The sequence below is a fragment of the Sylvia atricapilla genome, chromosome 21 (genome assembly GCF_009819655.1).
Source record: "Sylvia atricapilla isolate bSylAtr1 chromosome 21, bSylAtr1.pri, whole genome shotgun sequence".
NCBI classification, from domain to species: domain Eukaryota; kingdom Metazoa; phylum Chordata; class Aves; order Passeriformes; family Sylviidae; genus Sylvia; species Sylvia atricapilla.
In genome coordinates this window covers 5,599,023-5,612,992 of record NC_089160.1, presented here as the reverse complement: position 1 = coordinate 5,612,992, position 13,970 = coordinate 5,599,023, and the positions used below count along the sequence as shown (strand labels likewise).

At 40.9% G+C, this 13,970-nt stretch overlaps 1 protein-coding gene across 4 annotated transcripts in view; it reads left to right on the top strand.

Annotated features, from left to right (window-relative positions):
* AFF2 (ALF transcription elongation factor 2) overlaps positions 1-13,970 on the top strand; it is a 391,718-nt gene that overhangs the window by 227,602 nt on the left and 150,146 nt on the right. The gene's annotated exons all lie outside the window — the stretch shown is intronic.

Genomic DNA, 13,970 nt, shown 5'->3' with positions numbered 1-13,970 from the left:
TTAATTACCAAATAATTTCAAAATTTCATCTTTCTGTAAGGTTTTTAAAATACTGTTTTAAGTCCAAATCAAAGCAATTCCCCTTCCTCCCTCCAATTCAAAATTATCATTAGGCAACAAATTGCTCATTGTCTGGCTTAACATGAGGTGTTGGCTCTCAATCTTGCATTCAGATCTCCAAGTCACTGTCTGATGGGGAATTTATTCCCCATCTGTTTCCATTTCTACACTGTGAGTTCAGCTTGGCACACGAGCCTGCTGCACAGTTGTGGGGTTTGTGATCCATATTTAATTCACCTCACTTTCAGTCCTTAGCTGAGACTCCCCAGTGAAGCAGAGTGGTGACCCTGGCCTCTCTCTGTAGTCAGTGCACAAGTGGGTTCACCCAGAAGGTGACTCTGCCCGTGGAATATCTCAATTAAATGCCTACAGAATAACTTCTCTAAGATCAAGCTGCTGTGTGCTTTAAGCAGTTCCACTAAAAGAAACCTCGTTGGTTTACAGGGACAGGCTGATAATGGGCTCATTGGCTTGGTAGGTCAGCAGCAAAAGGATGCTGGAGGTCCTTGGGGCTTAAGTTCCAAGACAGGATTGTACTGCTGGGGAGATCCTGCATTTCAAGACACGAGACTGCAAAGTCATCCCCAAGTTGTATTTATTCCCCTGAAATGCTCAGTGTGTCAGGCCTGATTTCAGTTCTAAAATGGAAATAATAGATAAAAAAAGGTCAGACCATTTATTGAGGATTGACATTTACAGCAGGCAGGAATCTCCAGTTGTATACAGCTTTGTGTATATATGTCACTCCTATATGACACCAGCCTGCTGAGGAGCTCCAAGCCACTGTTTCCTGCTGTACCCAGGTGGTGGCAAGTTATCTCTTGCTTCTTGTGTTTCTGCAGATGTCCAAACACAGAAATGCAGAGTTAATTAACTTGCCCACATGTAGCAAAACGAAAATTCCCAAATTCTCTCCGTGGGTTCAGAATTCTTTTGTCTATTACAGTACTAAATTCTGCCAGAATATTTTTTTTTTCTGAAGTAAAGCTGTTTGAAATTAACTGTTTTCTTTGAAAGTTCAGTGTTAAAGCACCTGTGTCCTGATCCTGTTGCAGGCATTGTGTCATTGACAGTCTGTGGGTTGAGTGCAGTGCAGGATATGAACCTGGGTAAGAGCCCAGACAGGGATCCAAAGAGCAATTTCACCTTGTGTTGCATTCAGGACCTGGAAACAAAGTGCTGCAGGAGCATCACACTGGGTGTGTGAAATAACCCCAGCAGCAGTGCAGAGATCTGTGGGTCATCTCTGAGATCTGAGGAGGAGGAATGGGGAGGAGAAATACACACTGTGTCACAAATACTCATTTGCAGAGTAGGAGAAACCTCAGGCTGGCCACAGCAAAGTAATTAAAGGTGCTGAAGCAGGGAAGTGCCAAGTCACCCCTTACAAGGGTACAGAAGGTTTGCTAATGTCACTGCTAATGTCCCAAAGGTGTCTTGCAATTCTGGTGTTTGTCTCCAATGCCCTCTGCGGGATCTGCATGGCCCTGGTCTGTTTTCTCATTGCCTTAATGGTGTGACTTTGGGAGCTGAGCCTTGGGATGGCTGTGCCTCAAGGAGACCCAGCACATCCCCAGGAAATGTGGTTTACATTTGCAGGGCTGCCTCCTTCCCACTGCTGCAGCATTATTTCTCAGTGCTGTGAATTAACGGGTTCATATCCTGGCACTAAGGATTTAAGGGACCTTGTGCAGATAAAGACAGTAGAATTTATAGAGCAAATATGACAGAAGTCTAGGAAGCATTGATAAAATGAGCTATCATTGCATAACAGGTATTAGAACTCATGTTCCCTTTTCCCCATTCCTCCTCTCAAATAGGAAGCTTTTTAGCCTCTGGGTAAGATGCCAGAATTAGAATAAAGAATTACTAGTCAATTCCAACTTCAAAAATTAGGAAAAAAAATGCTTAGAGTTAATGAAACATGTCTTCTAAGTTAACTTAAATGCTTATTTAGATAGCTTTTGAGATTAGTCTAACAAACTGCTTTTAATATGGAACTTCTTGGTCAAAGACTTCTGGGCAGCTCCAGAATACCAGAATAAAGGACTTACTGCCCACTGACTTCTTAAAATAGTGATATTATTTTCAGACCTAAAATTGCAGATTCCTCTTGCCTTTATGGCAACTTTTGGTGAAGAGAAAAAGGTTCAGGTTCTGGAGTTACTCTTGATTGTGTGGTGCACAAAGGTCAGGTTATTTGGCTTGAATTTGGACCTCTTACATATCTGTGTCGTGTCTTTTGTGCAGATTTGTTTTTCTGCTTATAAATAAATGGAGGGAATATGGGTCAGAATAAATGGAGGAATAGGATCTGGCCTGGCTGCTCTAGGGGCTTTTCTTGGAGTGTCTCCAGTCTCCTCATAAATCAGTGTCTTTCCTAGTCCATTCCTGATGGGATTCGGCAGCAGGTCAGCATCCTTAGGTAAAGAAAGGCTTCCTGAAGTGAGCAGCAGTCACAGAAAGTAAATTAATGGAAGCAGGCATCTGCTGATCTCTTTGACAATAAGGAATTTCACTGCCAACATTTAAAAACCATTGGAAATGGTCTCCATTGGAAACCAGATTTCGACTTTCTGCCCTGGGCTGCCAGAAGTATTTCAGCATAAAATGCTAAAGTAAGTTGAACTTTCAATTATAATTTCAATGACTGTCTAGTGAAATGGATTAATGCTCTGGCACTGCACCTTTGAGGCTTTGGCTCGAATCTTGTAGGATAAAAATCTGTCTGCTTTGACAGTTGAAAAGGTCAGAAGTGAAATAATGTCAGGTGGTCTTAGCCCAATTCAATGTCTTGATCAAGAAGTAGATGTAAAAGTTGTTGATGTGGGATATCACATCCGATTGTTTTCAAAAATACAAATATTTTTATTTACATTTTGTCATTGAAATTAGAGGCAGACAGCTGTATTTGGGAGAGCTGGAGCTCAGTCCACCCTTCAGGAACACTGGGTTGCAAAGTGAGCAAAATGCAGGTTACAATATGTGGTACCTTAAGCACAAAAGCTTGATTTCAGTCAACCTGAAATTGATTTCCTGATACTTGACTGTGTCAAGAATGGTTCACTTAAATATTTTTCAAGTTTAATTTGGGAATTTTTATTAGCTGAGAGTGTGTAGAAAGACCATGTTTTTCTCACTGTTGAGGCAGTGCAAGAGGTCTCTTCAATTTACTTTTTGAAGCTGCTGCAATTCAATTCCTAAGCTTATTAAATAAGATTGTGGTTAAGGAGCAAAGTACAGGTATTTGCAGAATGCATTTTTCTCTTATTTGAATACATACTTAAATAATTTTATGTGATGATTATGTATAAATATAAATTGCTTCTCTGGACATCTCTGTGGAAAGATCACTAAGCAAAAAATGTGTAGCAACAGTAACAGGAGTTTCTGTTGGGGCAAAAGGAGCAAATGTGGGCTCAGGGTTGTGTGTCTCAGTGATGGGGACAGTGGGGACAGAGCTCCAGAGCACCTTTGATCCATCCCAGCCCCATTTCTCCTCAGCCCTCCTCACATCAGGCACTGCTTTTCTCAGCTTTTCTTTGCTTGTTTCAATAAGAAACACCCTCACACAGGACAGTGCAAATTGAAAATCTGCCGTCGTGGCACGCGACATGAATTACCCAGTTCTGCTTGGTAATCCACTACAGATGATTAAATAAATGAGTGGTTGTGTCCTGTTCAGCACTGGTAAATCTTTGGTTTATTTAATTCCTTGTGTGTGTATGTGGGGAGGGGTGTTACGGGATTTTTTTCCAGTTGGATTTCCATCTTAAGGCAGAGAAACCACAGTCTCCACGTGGTCGTGGTGCAGTGGAAGAGCTGGTGGGACTGTCCATATGTTGTAAAGATTATTTGGCATTCAGTCAGGCCCCATAAAGCAGGGCAAAGCCTCTCCTTTGCCTTCAGTCCATGTAGTGGGCACAGACAAAAGTCTATTTCTGACATGGAACATGGACTTTTCAGCAGGCTGATCCTCCCAGTTGCAAAACCTTAGAGGAGTCTCAGAGGTTCAGGTGCTGCTCGATGTGGGGCAGCTGTAACACAGTCCCATTTACCCTGCTGAGATCTGCCAAGTGGGGCCCAGGGGGACCATTGAAACCGCAGAATTATCTTTTATTTGTTCTATAGATTTTTCTGACCAAAAAAAAAAAAACCCAAACAACATATAATACATCATCATCTTCACCCTTCCAAGACGTTTGGTTTAATTGTGGTGTGGACGTCGGTGCTGCCCGTGGTGGGTGCCGGGGGTGCCAGAGGCCAAGTGGTCCCACTGCAAACCATTATTTATAGAGGAACCAAGTGGCAATTTTGCAACTATCACAGCTCAAATATGGGGCCATTTCCCTGGTAATAAAACTATTACTCTGTAACTGTTTACTTATCAGGAGACCATTATGTGATTGATGACCTGAAAATGGAGGTTATCTTTCAATTCATTTGAAATGCAAACTGACTAGAAAATCTATAGTTATTGTGTCGTATTTTTAAGCAAAATCAGGCACCTACATTGACTTCCTATTTACATTTCTTTGAGAAGAAAAATCACATAAAAGCTATCAAGAAACACATTTCACAGCAGGCAAATTAATTGGTTTTACTGTATTTGAATGGAGGGTTTGTCAAATAAAACATGCCATGACAGTTAATAGTGTCATTTAGAGGCAGAAAATTATTGGCTTATTTGTTATTGGATAAAAGGAAGGCAAACACTTTGTATTAGGAAGTTTTAATGTGTTTAAAATCCTCATTAGGGATTTATGGACATTCTTGCTTAGCATAGCGCCTCATTAATTTGAGGCTAAACAGTTACTTCTGTGTTTCAATTGCAATTTTTTTTTTCCCTTTTCTTTAATTAGATCTCGCATTAGAGTTTGGTCTCAACACCACTGGAGATGTAGAATTAATTAATGTGATTTATAAATCTAATGGAAGTGAGTTATTCTTAGATATCTTTTCATTTTAGTGAGCAGTTTAACTGCACACAAGCATAAGTGCACACAGATCTAAGAGATTTGGGGAGCTCAGGAAAAGTATGCAACTTCTGCATTGAATACATTTAGCAGTGTCCCTTGGCATTAATAGATCAAAGCATTTTAATTAGAAATGTAACTAAAAGAGAGGCCATAAAGATCCCATTCAAAATCAGATTTTCCTTGTTCTATGTTCTGTACTGTCCAAAAAGTGTTATTTAAGTCCCCTTTTGTAGATAACCATGACATTCATTGGCAGTTGGGGTAATTGTGTGTCTTACTATTTAATGAGCATAAGATCTGGCTCTAAATGTAGTCTGAGTTTGGATGCAATTACAATAAAAACATATTCGATAACTATACTACTTTGTATTAATAAAAGGAAAACAGCTTTTATTTCCTATAAGAATTTAATTTATTTGATTGAAGCTTGTGTTAAAAATGCATCTGTGTAGACTAGTTATCCTAACAGGTTGGGATTTAAACCGTAAGATATTTCAAAATACATTTGTTTCCCTCAGAGCAGGAACAGGTCCTTGCCCTTTGAATTCTGGCCCTCTATTTTGAGGTCGTGACTTGCAGGTTGTGACTGTGGTGGAAGGATGTATGAAAGCGACTAATTTGCAAACAGGCTCTGAGCAATTAGTTTGGGTTCCAGCACGGGCCTTGCAGCTGTGGAATTGCTGTGCAAATTATACCCAGGAGTGCATTTTTCTGTGAGGACATTCATGCCTGCTTTAAAAAGCAGAAGTGAAACAGGTGACCAACACAAGGACCCAAGGTACCCAATGCTGGACAGAATTACTGTCAGATGTAAACGCACATTTAAGAAGGTTCCTCTTTAAAACCTCCAAAGAGATGTTACAGTCTGAATTTGCAGGGTCAAATAATGATAATCAGGTTACACTGATGCACCTTCACTGACATCAGGGAAGTTTTAGTCCCATGGCCAAGGCCACAGCCTGACCTGGTGACTTTGATAATATTTTAGCAGGAATTTGCACAACTCCTGCCTGATGCTGCTCTTGTGCTGGCACACACACTGGGAACAGACACCACATTCCACTAATGGGAAATAGATTTAAAGGAGATCCAATTCCAACTTATATTAAATTTAGACAGCTGTGTCAGTACAGTGAAGGGATTTTGCATGATTTCCAAGAGGTTCTACTCAAGGGGTTACACTGAGAATAAATAGGGTGTCTGATTTACATCCCCCTAGCTGAGGGCAAATGGACTTGTAAGCCAAGCTCCCTTCATGCCTTTTATACTGCTCCATTGTCTTAGGAGAAGTTAATTTTCATTCACGCTGGCAAAAGGAAGACAAGAAACAGACACTTGATCATTATTTCTGCCACACCACATCCCTCACCTCAGCAGAGGGTTGCACAGCCTGTTAGTCAGGCTTTGATGTTTCAAGTGGACAAGTGCACTCTGGCATTTTAGGTCAGGGCACCTTTTATCTCATCACTTTAGTGAAAATGGATAAGGTAACGTCTTCCAGGGTAAGGTGAAAATGCCAAGGCACATAGGAAAATGTATGTATTTTATGTAAATAAATAAGTATTTGAAGTTATAAAGAGAAGGAGGAACAGAAAGAGGGAAAAAGAAATTTGACATTCCAAATTTCCTTGCTCTTTGTCAGTATTAAAGGGTTGTAACAGCCTTTATGCAAGCCATGTTTCGGTCATAAATTAAGTACTGCAAAAGCCACTTTTGCTAGGGCCTGGCTTAATACTGGCATTATAAGATACTCTGGTATTATCATTATGGTGAGTTTCTAAAATACTACATTCAGAATATTCCATAAGTAAAATGTGCAGCCTTACCTACATTAAGAAACTCCCAGGAGACCTTGAAGTGAGAGATCACTTTATCAGTCTTCTCTCTCTAATAGAGTTTGGCAATTTACTGCATGAAAATAGTGGTGAACCATTGAGTTTAAATTGAACATCAGCATATTGTGCTTTCGTGGAGACTGTTTCGTGCTGATCAACACTGAAATGGTGTTGTTAAAAGAAAACACCGAAGAGGTGGAAAAGGAAAAAAATTAACTAGATTCAACACATACTGAGAAGAACAAGAAAAGTATAATTGTCACATGCAGGTCAGTCTGGTTTTAAAGTTGCTGTAGCAGAACTAAATACCAGTGAAAAAACATTGTCCTTGTAGTTGGGCTTGCTCAGACTGTTAAAAAAGGTCACTGTAAGCTGAGTTCTTTGTAGGGAGATGAAACTGAATCCCTTTCAGTTTAGTCACCCCTCCTGGTGTGACTGCAGAGGTTTGTCTGGCTCTTGGTGACTGGACACGAGCATACAAGAGTCTGGCTTTTGTATGAAACTAAAGGTACCCATTGTGGGCAGCTTTGGCTTCTGAACTAGAAGGTCACTAAAATCACTTTTGGGAAGGTCACTAAAATCAATGTCTGTCTGATTCAGTCAGGCTTCGGATCACACTAGTAAGTTGTTTTTCCTAGCTAAGGTGCTTTATTTGGGGGAAAAGGTATAAACTTCTCTGGCCACCTCTGGAAGAGCAGCTCTGACTGCAGGCCAGGCTGCCTTAGCTTAACAAATAAATTAAGTTGCTCCTTAAAAGTCTTTTGTGTTCCCAGGTTCTCCAGTAAATGCATATTTCACACAGCTTCTGCAGTATTTATATTAGAGGAGAACAGAGGAGCAGCTTTCTGTATTTTGTTTTAGGCAATAGTTTTTCTTTCTCTCCTAATTTTTTATATATGTGAAAAGTATATATTTCCACAGACATTTTAATAAGCCCCATGAGATATTTCTGGGGTTAAAATAATGGGAAATGTAGTCTTCTCGTGGTATTTTGGTTCCAGGATGGTGGAAGCACTAAAAGAAAACAGTGGATATGCATTATTTAGGACCCACAAATGGCTCCCTTGAAAATGAATAAGCCTGTGAAAAACACATACATGTATTTGAATACCAAGGGAGCAATTTTGGGTTTGTTGCTTTTTATTTAATACCACCATGTTTGACTTCATTCAGTTGCCTCCAGAATGTAACATACAGCCCTAAAGTATGTGATATCTCCACAAATATCAAATGCACCAGAAAAGCCCTACCATCAGGTTGCAATATTCATTCCTTGCTCTTTTGCTGCTTCCATTCTCACACATTTGCACTGAGGTTAGTGAGGAAGAGCCAAGAGCCTCCCAGCTAGTGAGATTAGTTGGCATCTATTCCAGGTGTCTTTGACAGGAGTGACACTTTTTGGACAAAGCATTGAGAAAGGAAGCAGGATCATGTGGTGTGAAACAATCCAAGGAGGTTTGAGCAGCGGGCTCCGAGCACAAGTGTGAGCTTTGCTTGAAGTAAGTATGGAACAACCTTCTCAGGAGGAGAAATGTGTAGTCAGATGGCAGCTGAGGGCAGTTGGGAGCCACCAAAGTGGAGAAATGAAGCCTGAGTGTGCAGGAAAATACTGATGGCAGTGAAAGGAGAGGTGGTGTTGGAAGGACATGGGTGCAGGCGAAATATTGCATGTTCTCAGATCTGTAATGAGCGTGTTGCAAGAGCTGCACCACGGGTTCATACAAGTTGGAAGGATGTTCAAACATCACCTAATGTGTCTCCACCTAACCTGGTGATTCTGCTGTTCTTAGTACTTCCCATCCATTTCCCACTTCTATTAATCAGAAAAAAGCCAGAAGAACCAAGCCCTCTCTGTTAATGGGAAGCCTGGCAGGAGCTGGAGGCACTCAGAGGACAAGGTTTCCTCTGACTGTCCTCCTTCTGCTGTTCCTGGTTTTCCGAAGTGTTTTCCTCTTATCACTGTGTGGTGCACACTGGAAATGATCAATCAAGGCTCATGCACAGGATCTTTTCATGCTGGCAAGTGAAAAATCAATTTGTGTTCGAAGGAGTAAACAGTAGCATCAGCTTCATTTCCCCAGAGTCAAAATGGATTCCTTGATAAAGGAGATGACAAGGAAAGCTGAGCTCTTGATGTATAAGCACATAGGTGCTCATGTGCAAGAAATGAGTGGGCTCCTACATTCATTTTACATGCTACACTTACCTTTTCAATAAAACAAAGATAGGAAGAAGAGATTACTTGTTGAATGCCAATTGTGCATCAGTAAAACCAGGGGGATTGTTCATGAACAGTTTGTACAGATGGAAATGTAGTCGGTCAGTTCTGGCAAAGGCGTTATTCGTGGTGTATTTCTGCTTTATGGCACTACATTTGAATTTTCAGAACTATTCTCACAAGTCTCTTGGAAGATTGTGTTGCTAACATTTCTGAGAAATGTCTGCTGTTGGATGTAAATTACAGGGGAAAGAGTCTTTATATGATATTTCTGTGCCACGAAAACAAAATCTGATCTCATGCAGGTTATAAATTGTCCAGGAGGTAAGAGTACTCAAGGAACTGTAGGATGAATAAATGGAAGGTTAAACCAACGTGACTCATCAGATATTGTAACCATTCACCCAATGTCATTTGATCTGTATAACATTAAAGGCTACTATTCCCTCACTTTTAGATTTCTGCCCTCCTTCTCTCCCTTTAAAGTTCAGCACTGAGCCACCCAAGCCATACATTAAACCCTTTGGTTCCACATCATTTAAGCTCTCTGCTCTCTCCTGTGAGACCGAAAAGTGAAGAAAGCTGTAGAATACTGGCTTGTATTAGGTGGAATATTTTGACCATCTGACCTTTCCTTTTTCCTTTTTTCTTTTTTTTCTCCTTTTTTTTCTTCTTAGCAAGCAATATTTAAAAGTAAACATGAAGCATTTGGATGCAAAAGAGGTTTGCCAGATTAAAAGGAAATTGGAAGATGGGTTCAGTGTAGCATGTAGCTGTTGTGAAATCTTCTTGCTTTGATTGAAGTTTTATTACCTCAGGATGTCTGTCTGCAGCTTGTGCAGCATTCACTGTTCTGCAGTCTGGGCTCTGTGAATGCACTGCTGGCTGACAGAAGAGCTCATGATGTGAATTGCAACCCCTCAGTCTTGCAGAAGTCAAATCCCTGGAATCTGTCCTTTCGGCTGAGTTAGACCATGCTGCTCCCAAAGGGAGAAAAGCACCAAAAGCATGCACAAGTGCAAGCTGTGCCCTCTTATTTAGACTGATTAGTGATGAAAGCTGAAGAGGAGAGAGAGGGGATGGAAAATCACATAATGGGTCCTAAAATGCTTAATTTTTATTAGATTAGGAAAGCAGTAGTATGGGATGAATGTCCAGCCTTGACTAAACTACAGGAGGAACGTGGCAGTTTATAAATGGCAATTCTAATAACAATTTGTTATAGTGCTAGCACTTGAGAAAGTGATGAATATTGTATCTGCTCTGTTTCATTCTGTCCCCATGAATCTGTGCCTGGATGCTGTGGTGTGCCATGTGGGCCTGCTCACACTTGTTAGCTGAACGCGGGTGTTTATGGACAATTAAACTCACAATTTTTAATTCACACTTTGAAAGGTTGAGAGGTTGTTTTTCCTTTTTTTTTTTTCCCCAAGACAGGCTAAATTTCTAATAGATCTCTGCCTTTCAAGTCTCTTAGAATGTGCAACTGCAGCATGAATTTAGAAAAATGGTCTCATTTCTTTAGAAATCCATTAATAGTAATGTACTGAAAGACTCTTACATTGATCTTCTCTCTGATAGCCATGTTGTAATAATTATTCTTTTAATGTTTGCATCAATCTAAATGTTTTCGTCTTTGTGCTCACTCCTACTTGGATCTCCCTATATGACAATCACAGCACTTTGACATCTTGCATTACTTTAATACCAGTGATTCAAAACAAAGCAATGCCAAGGGGAACAAAAGTTCTGTCAAGCCATTAAAATCTTCTTTGCCATTAACACAATTAAATTGATGCATGAGCATTTAAAGTTATTAGCAAGTGCTGCCAGCAGAAGCTGGTTACAATTGCATAATATATAGTGGGCTTTATTAAAGTAAAATGGTATGTTTATTGTTATTATCATCATTAGTTCTGAAGTAACATAAACTTAAACAGGGCTGTGAATTGGGAGAGGACTGTGAGACAACCAAGAACATGCTCTGTCCTGTGTTAGCAGTGAGGGACACAGTCATCACTTTTCTAAACAAAGAAATACACGTGGTACCTTGGCTAAGTGTTACAGCTGGCATGTGTAATGGCAGGGAAAAGTGTTAAATAAAGAGAGCTTCTGTCCTCTGCTGCTCTCACTCTTCCCAGTCAGACTCACTCAGCTGGATTTTGGGCTGCTTCTGCCTCTGTGGTGAGAAATTTTGTGGTTGATGTATTCACTCTAAGCTTATTGGAAAACTGGTTTGTTTTCTCATAGTCCAATGTATTCTTTTTTCAATGGGAAAAAAAAAATGAGGCATGTGTCAGAGACATGTGTTCTGTCCCGCTGCACAGTGCAGTAATACCCCTGCTTGCTAACCTTGCTAACCTGAAAATGAGGATTAACCATATTCCTCACTGGATGGGGAGCTGGTATGAGGGATGGAAAACACAGATGAGCAGAGAACATATTGAGAGAAAAAAAAAACACCCTAATTTAAGTGAAAAGCAGGGAGATGAAGGATGCCCCATCAAGTCAAGTCCTGTGGTGTGAGGGTGGGCTGACTGCATGCCTGTTGCAGTTCATGCTGGCCACCCCCTGGCACTTCTCAGCCAGGCTTCTTAGGTGATTTGAGCTGAGTAGAAACTGGGGACAAAAGGTAAGGCTCTTTTTTGGGGGGGTTGTTTGACAGTTTTAAGGTGATATTGTGGAAAATTATAATCTGTAATAGATAAAAATCACTAATACCCCCGTGGTGTAGTCATATTCACTTGGGGAATCCTCTGCCAGGATACTGAGGAACTGTTGGGAATTCAGAGAACAGTGATGAAATAAACCAAAGGGAAGGAAAGTCTTGTTTATCAGGAAAGAGGGTAAAAGTTGAACATACAGAATTTGAGAAAAGTGGAGTATAATTTTGCATGTCTGTGTATGGGGTAAATGTGAAGGGAAGTAATGAATTACTTCTAGTAGTGGGAAGAGCTCTACAGGAAAGCTGAGGTGACACTGAAAACAAGATTTTAACCATTATAAAGAAAGTACCAAGTGGTTTACAACACTCCATATTTTATTAAGGGAAGGAATGGGAAACCCATTTCCCTACAGTTTTTAGGTCAGACTGGCCATAGTACTAGAAGACACAGGGAAAATCTGCTACATTAGCAGTGCATGAGCTTGGTGATCTAAGAGGTCTCTGTGGTCTTTGACTCCTGTGGCTGTGGGGATTTATTCCTGAAGCTTAGTGCTGGCTGAAATGCAGGCAGGAGGCCGTGGTCAGAGCTCGTGGTCAAGCTCCACACAGATTAGGATGACAGGGGTTAAGTTTAGTCATGACTGTCTTTCACCAAACTAGTTACTAAGGGCAATAAGAATCAGGCAGGAAAAAAAATCTCACTGAATATTTATGGCATAAAGGATTTACCTGTGCTTTGGTACCTTCCTGAATATTATCTCTTCCTCTCCTGCTTTACCCCGGTAAGAGCCCACCATAGCTATCTGCAAGTGCCACAGAGTGGCTGTACATACAGGTCACATCTGCCTGTTTCTCTGTTTCTTCACAGTATTTAAAGGGTTTTGTGCTCTTTTTGTATCCTTCAAATGAGGGATTGTGGCAAACGCTGTAAGTACCATTTAACAAGTATTTTCAACAGGAAGGTATTAGCAGCATCACTGTGTGTGTGCAGGAGTGTGGCTGGGTGCAGAGATAAATGGAATCTTTCTGAGGGGAGAAGGAGCAGCTGTCAGGCCTCTGGAGATGGATACCTGTGTGCTGTACAGGCTGCAGAGGACACTGAACCTGCAACAGGCTGATGGAGTGAGGGACAACAAAATCAGCAGCCATCCTTATAGCCCAACCAGTATTTTACTACAGTATATATTTAAGAGCTGTCTGGGCTGTTAGCCTATTAAGCTGTAGGATAAGATGGTTGATGATAACAGCTTTCTCCTGTTATCACCTCTGTCCTTCCCTGCAGCCTGTGGCAAGTTAAACCAAACCTCGCCCTCTCTCTGAAGGCTGCCCATAGGAGTAACAGTGGGATCTTCTTCAATTACAGAAGTTTCAGGCAATTCCACTGCCAGTTCTCAGCTGTGAGGAAATCAGAGTACTTTATTGCTTCAAAAGTGTCGTTGGGAACACAAAGCAGCGTGGAAGAAAAAAAAAACAACTTTTGACAAAATGGGTCCTGCTGATGATTTATGTTGATCTGAACTGGAAAATTTGGTAGGCAGCGAGCATGGATACAGCAGTCTTCAAACAGAGGCAGTTGCTTGTTAGCTGTTCACCTGTGTGCTTGAACTTTGCATCCAGCACCTGACTAAACATTTCTTTTTTTTTTTTTTTTCTTTAAACCTAGGTTGCCCTTCCCAATGACTCCAGCTGTGTGGAAGAAATACTGCGGGTAAGTAATACCCTTTGCTTTTTTCTCTCCTGTATAATTGCAGCGCTGTTATTTTCATCTTCCTGGGAGAGGGTTTATACGGCTGTCTTTAACACTGTAGTTAAATAATAACGTGTCAGTGGGTCTGTATTAAGAGACACAGACAGGGGGTAGGCCCAGGGTGCTCCTTAGTGAGATCAGTTCACCTAATACTCTGCATCTGCCAGCTTGTTTCAGTCAGGATTTACACATGTTCCTGTTCTTTTCAAGCTCTCTGAGTCTCTCCAGGACACATTTCTCTCCTGCCCTGAGGTGCATTTGCCTTAATTCCTCCACTCACACACTGACCTACAGTCTTCCTCCTTCCCCTAGACTACAATTGCTCATCATTCATAGTTTTGTTAAAGACTTACAGACATGGGAGTTTTTTTCTGTGATCTTTGGCCAGTGGTTGAATACAGAAAATTGCTACTCCAAACTGAGAATGGCTTAATTGCGAGAAGATCATGTAATAAGAAAAAGGGAG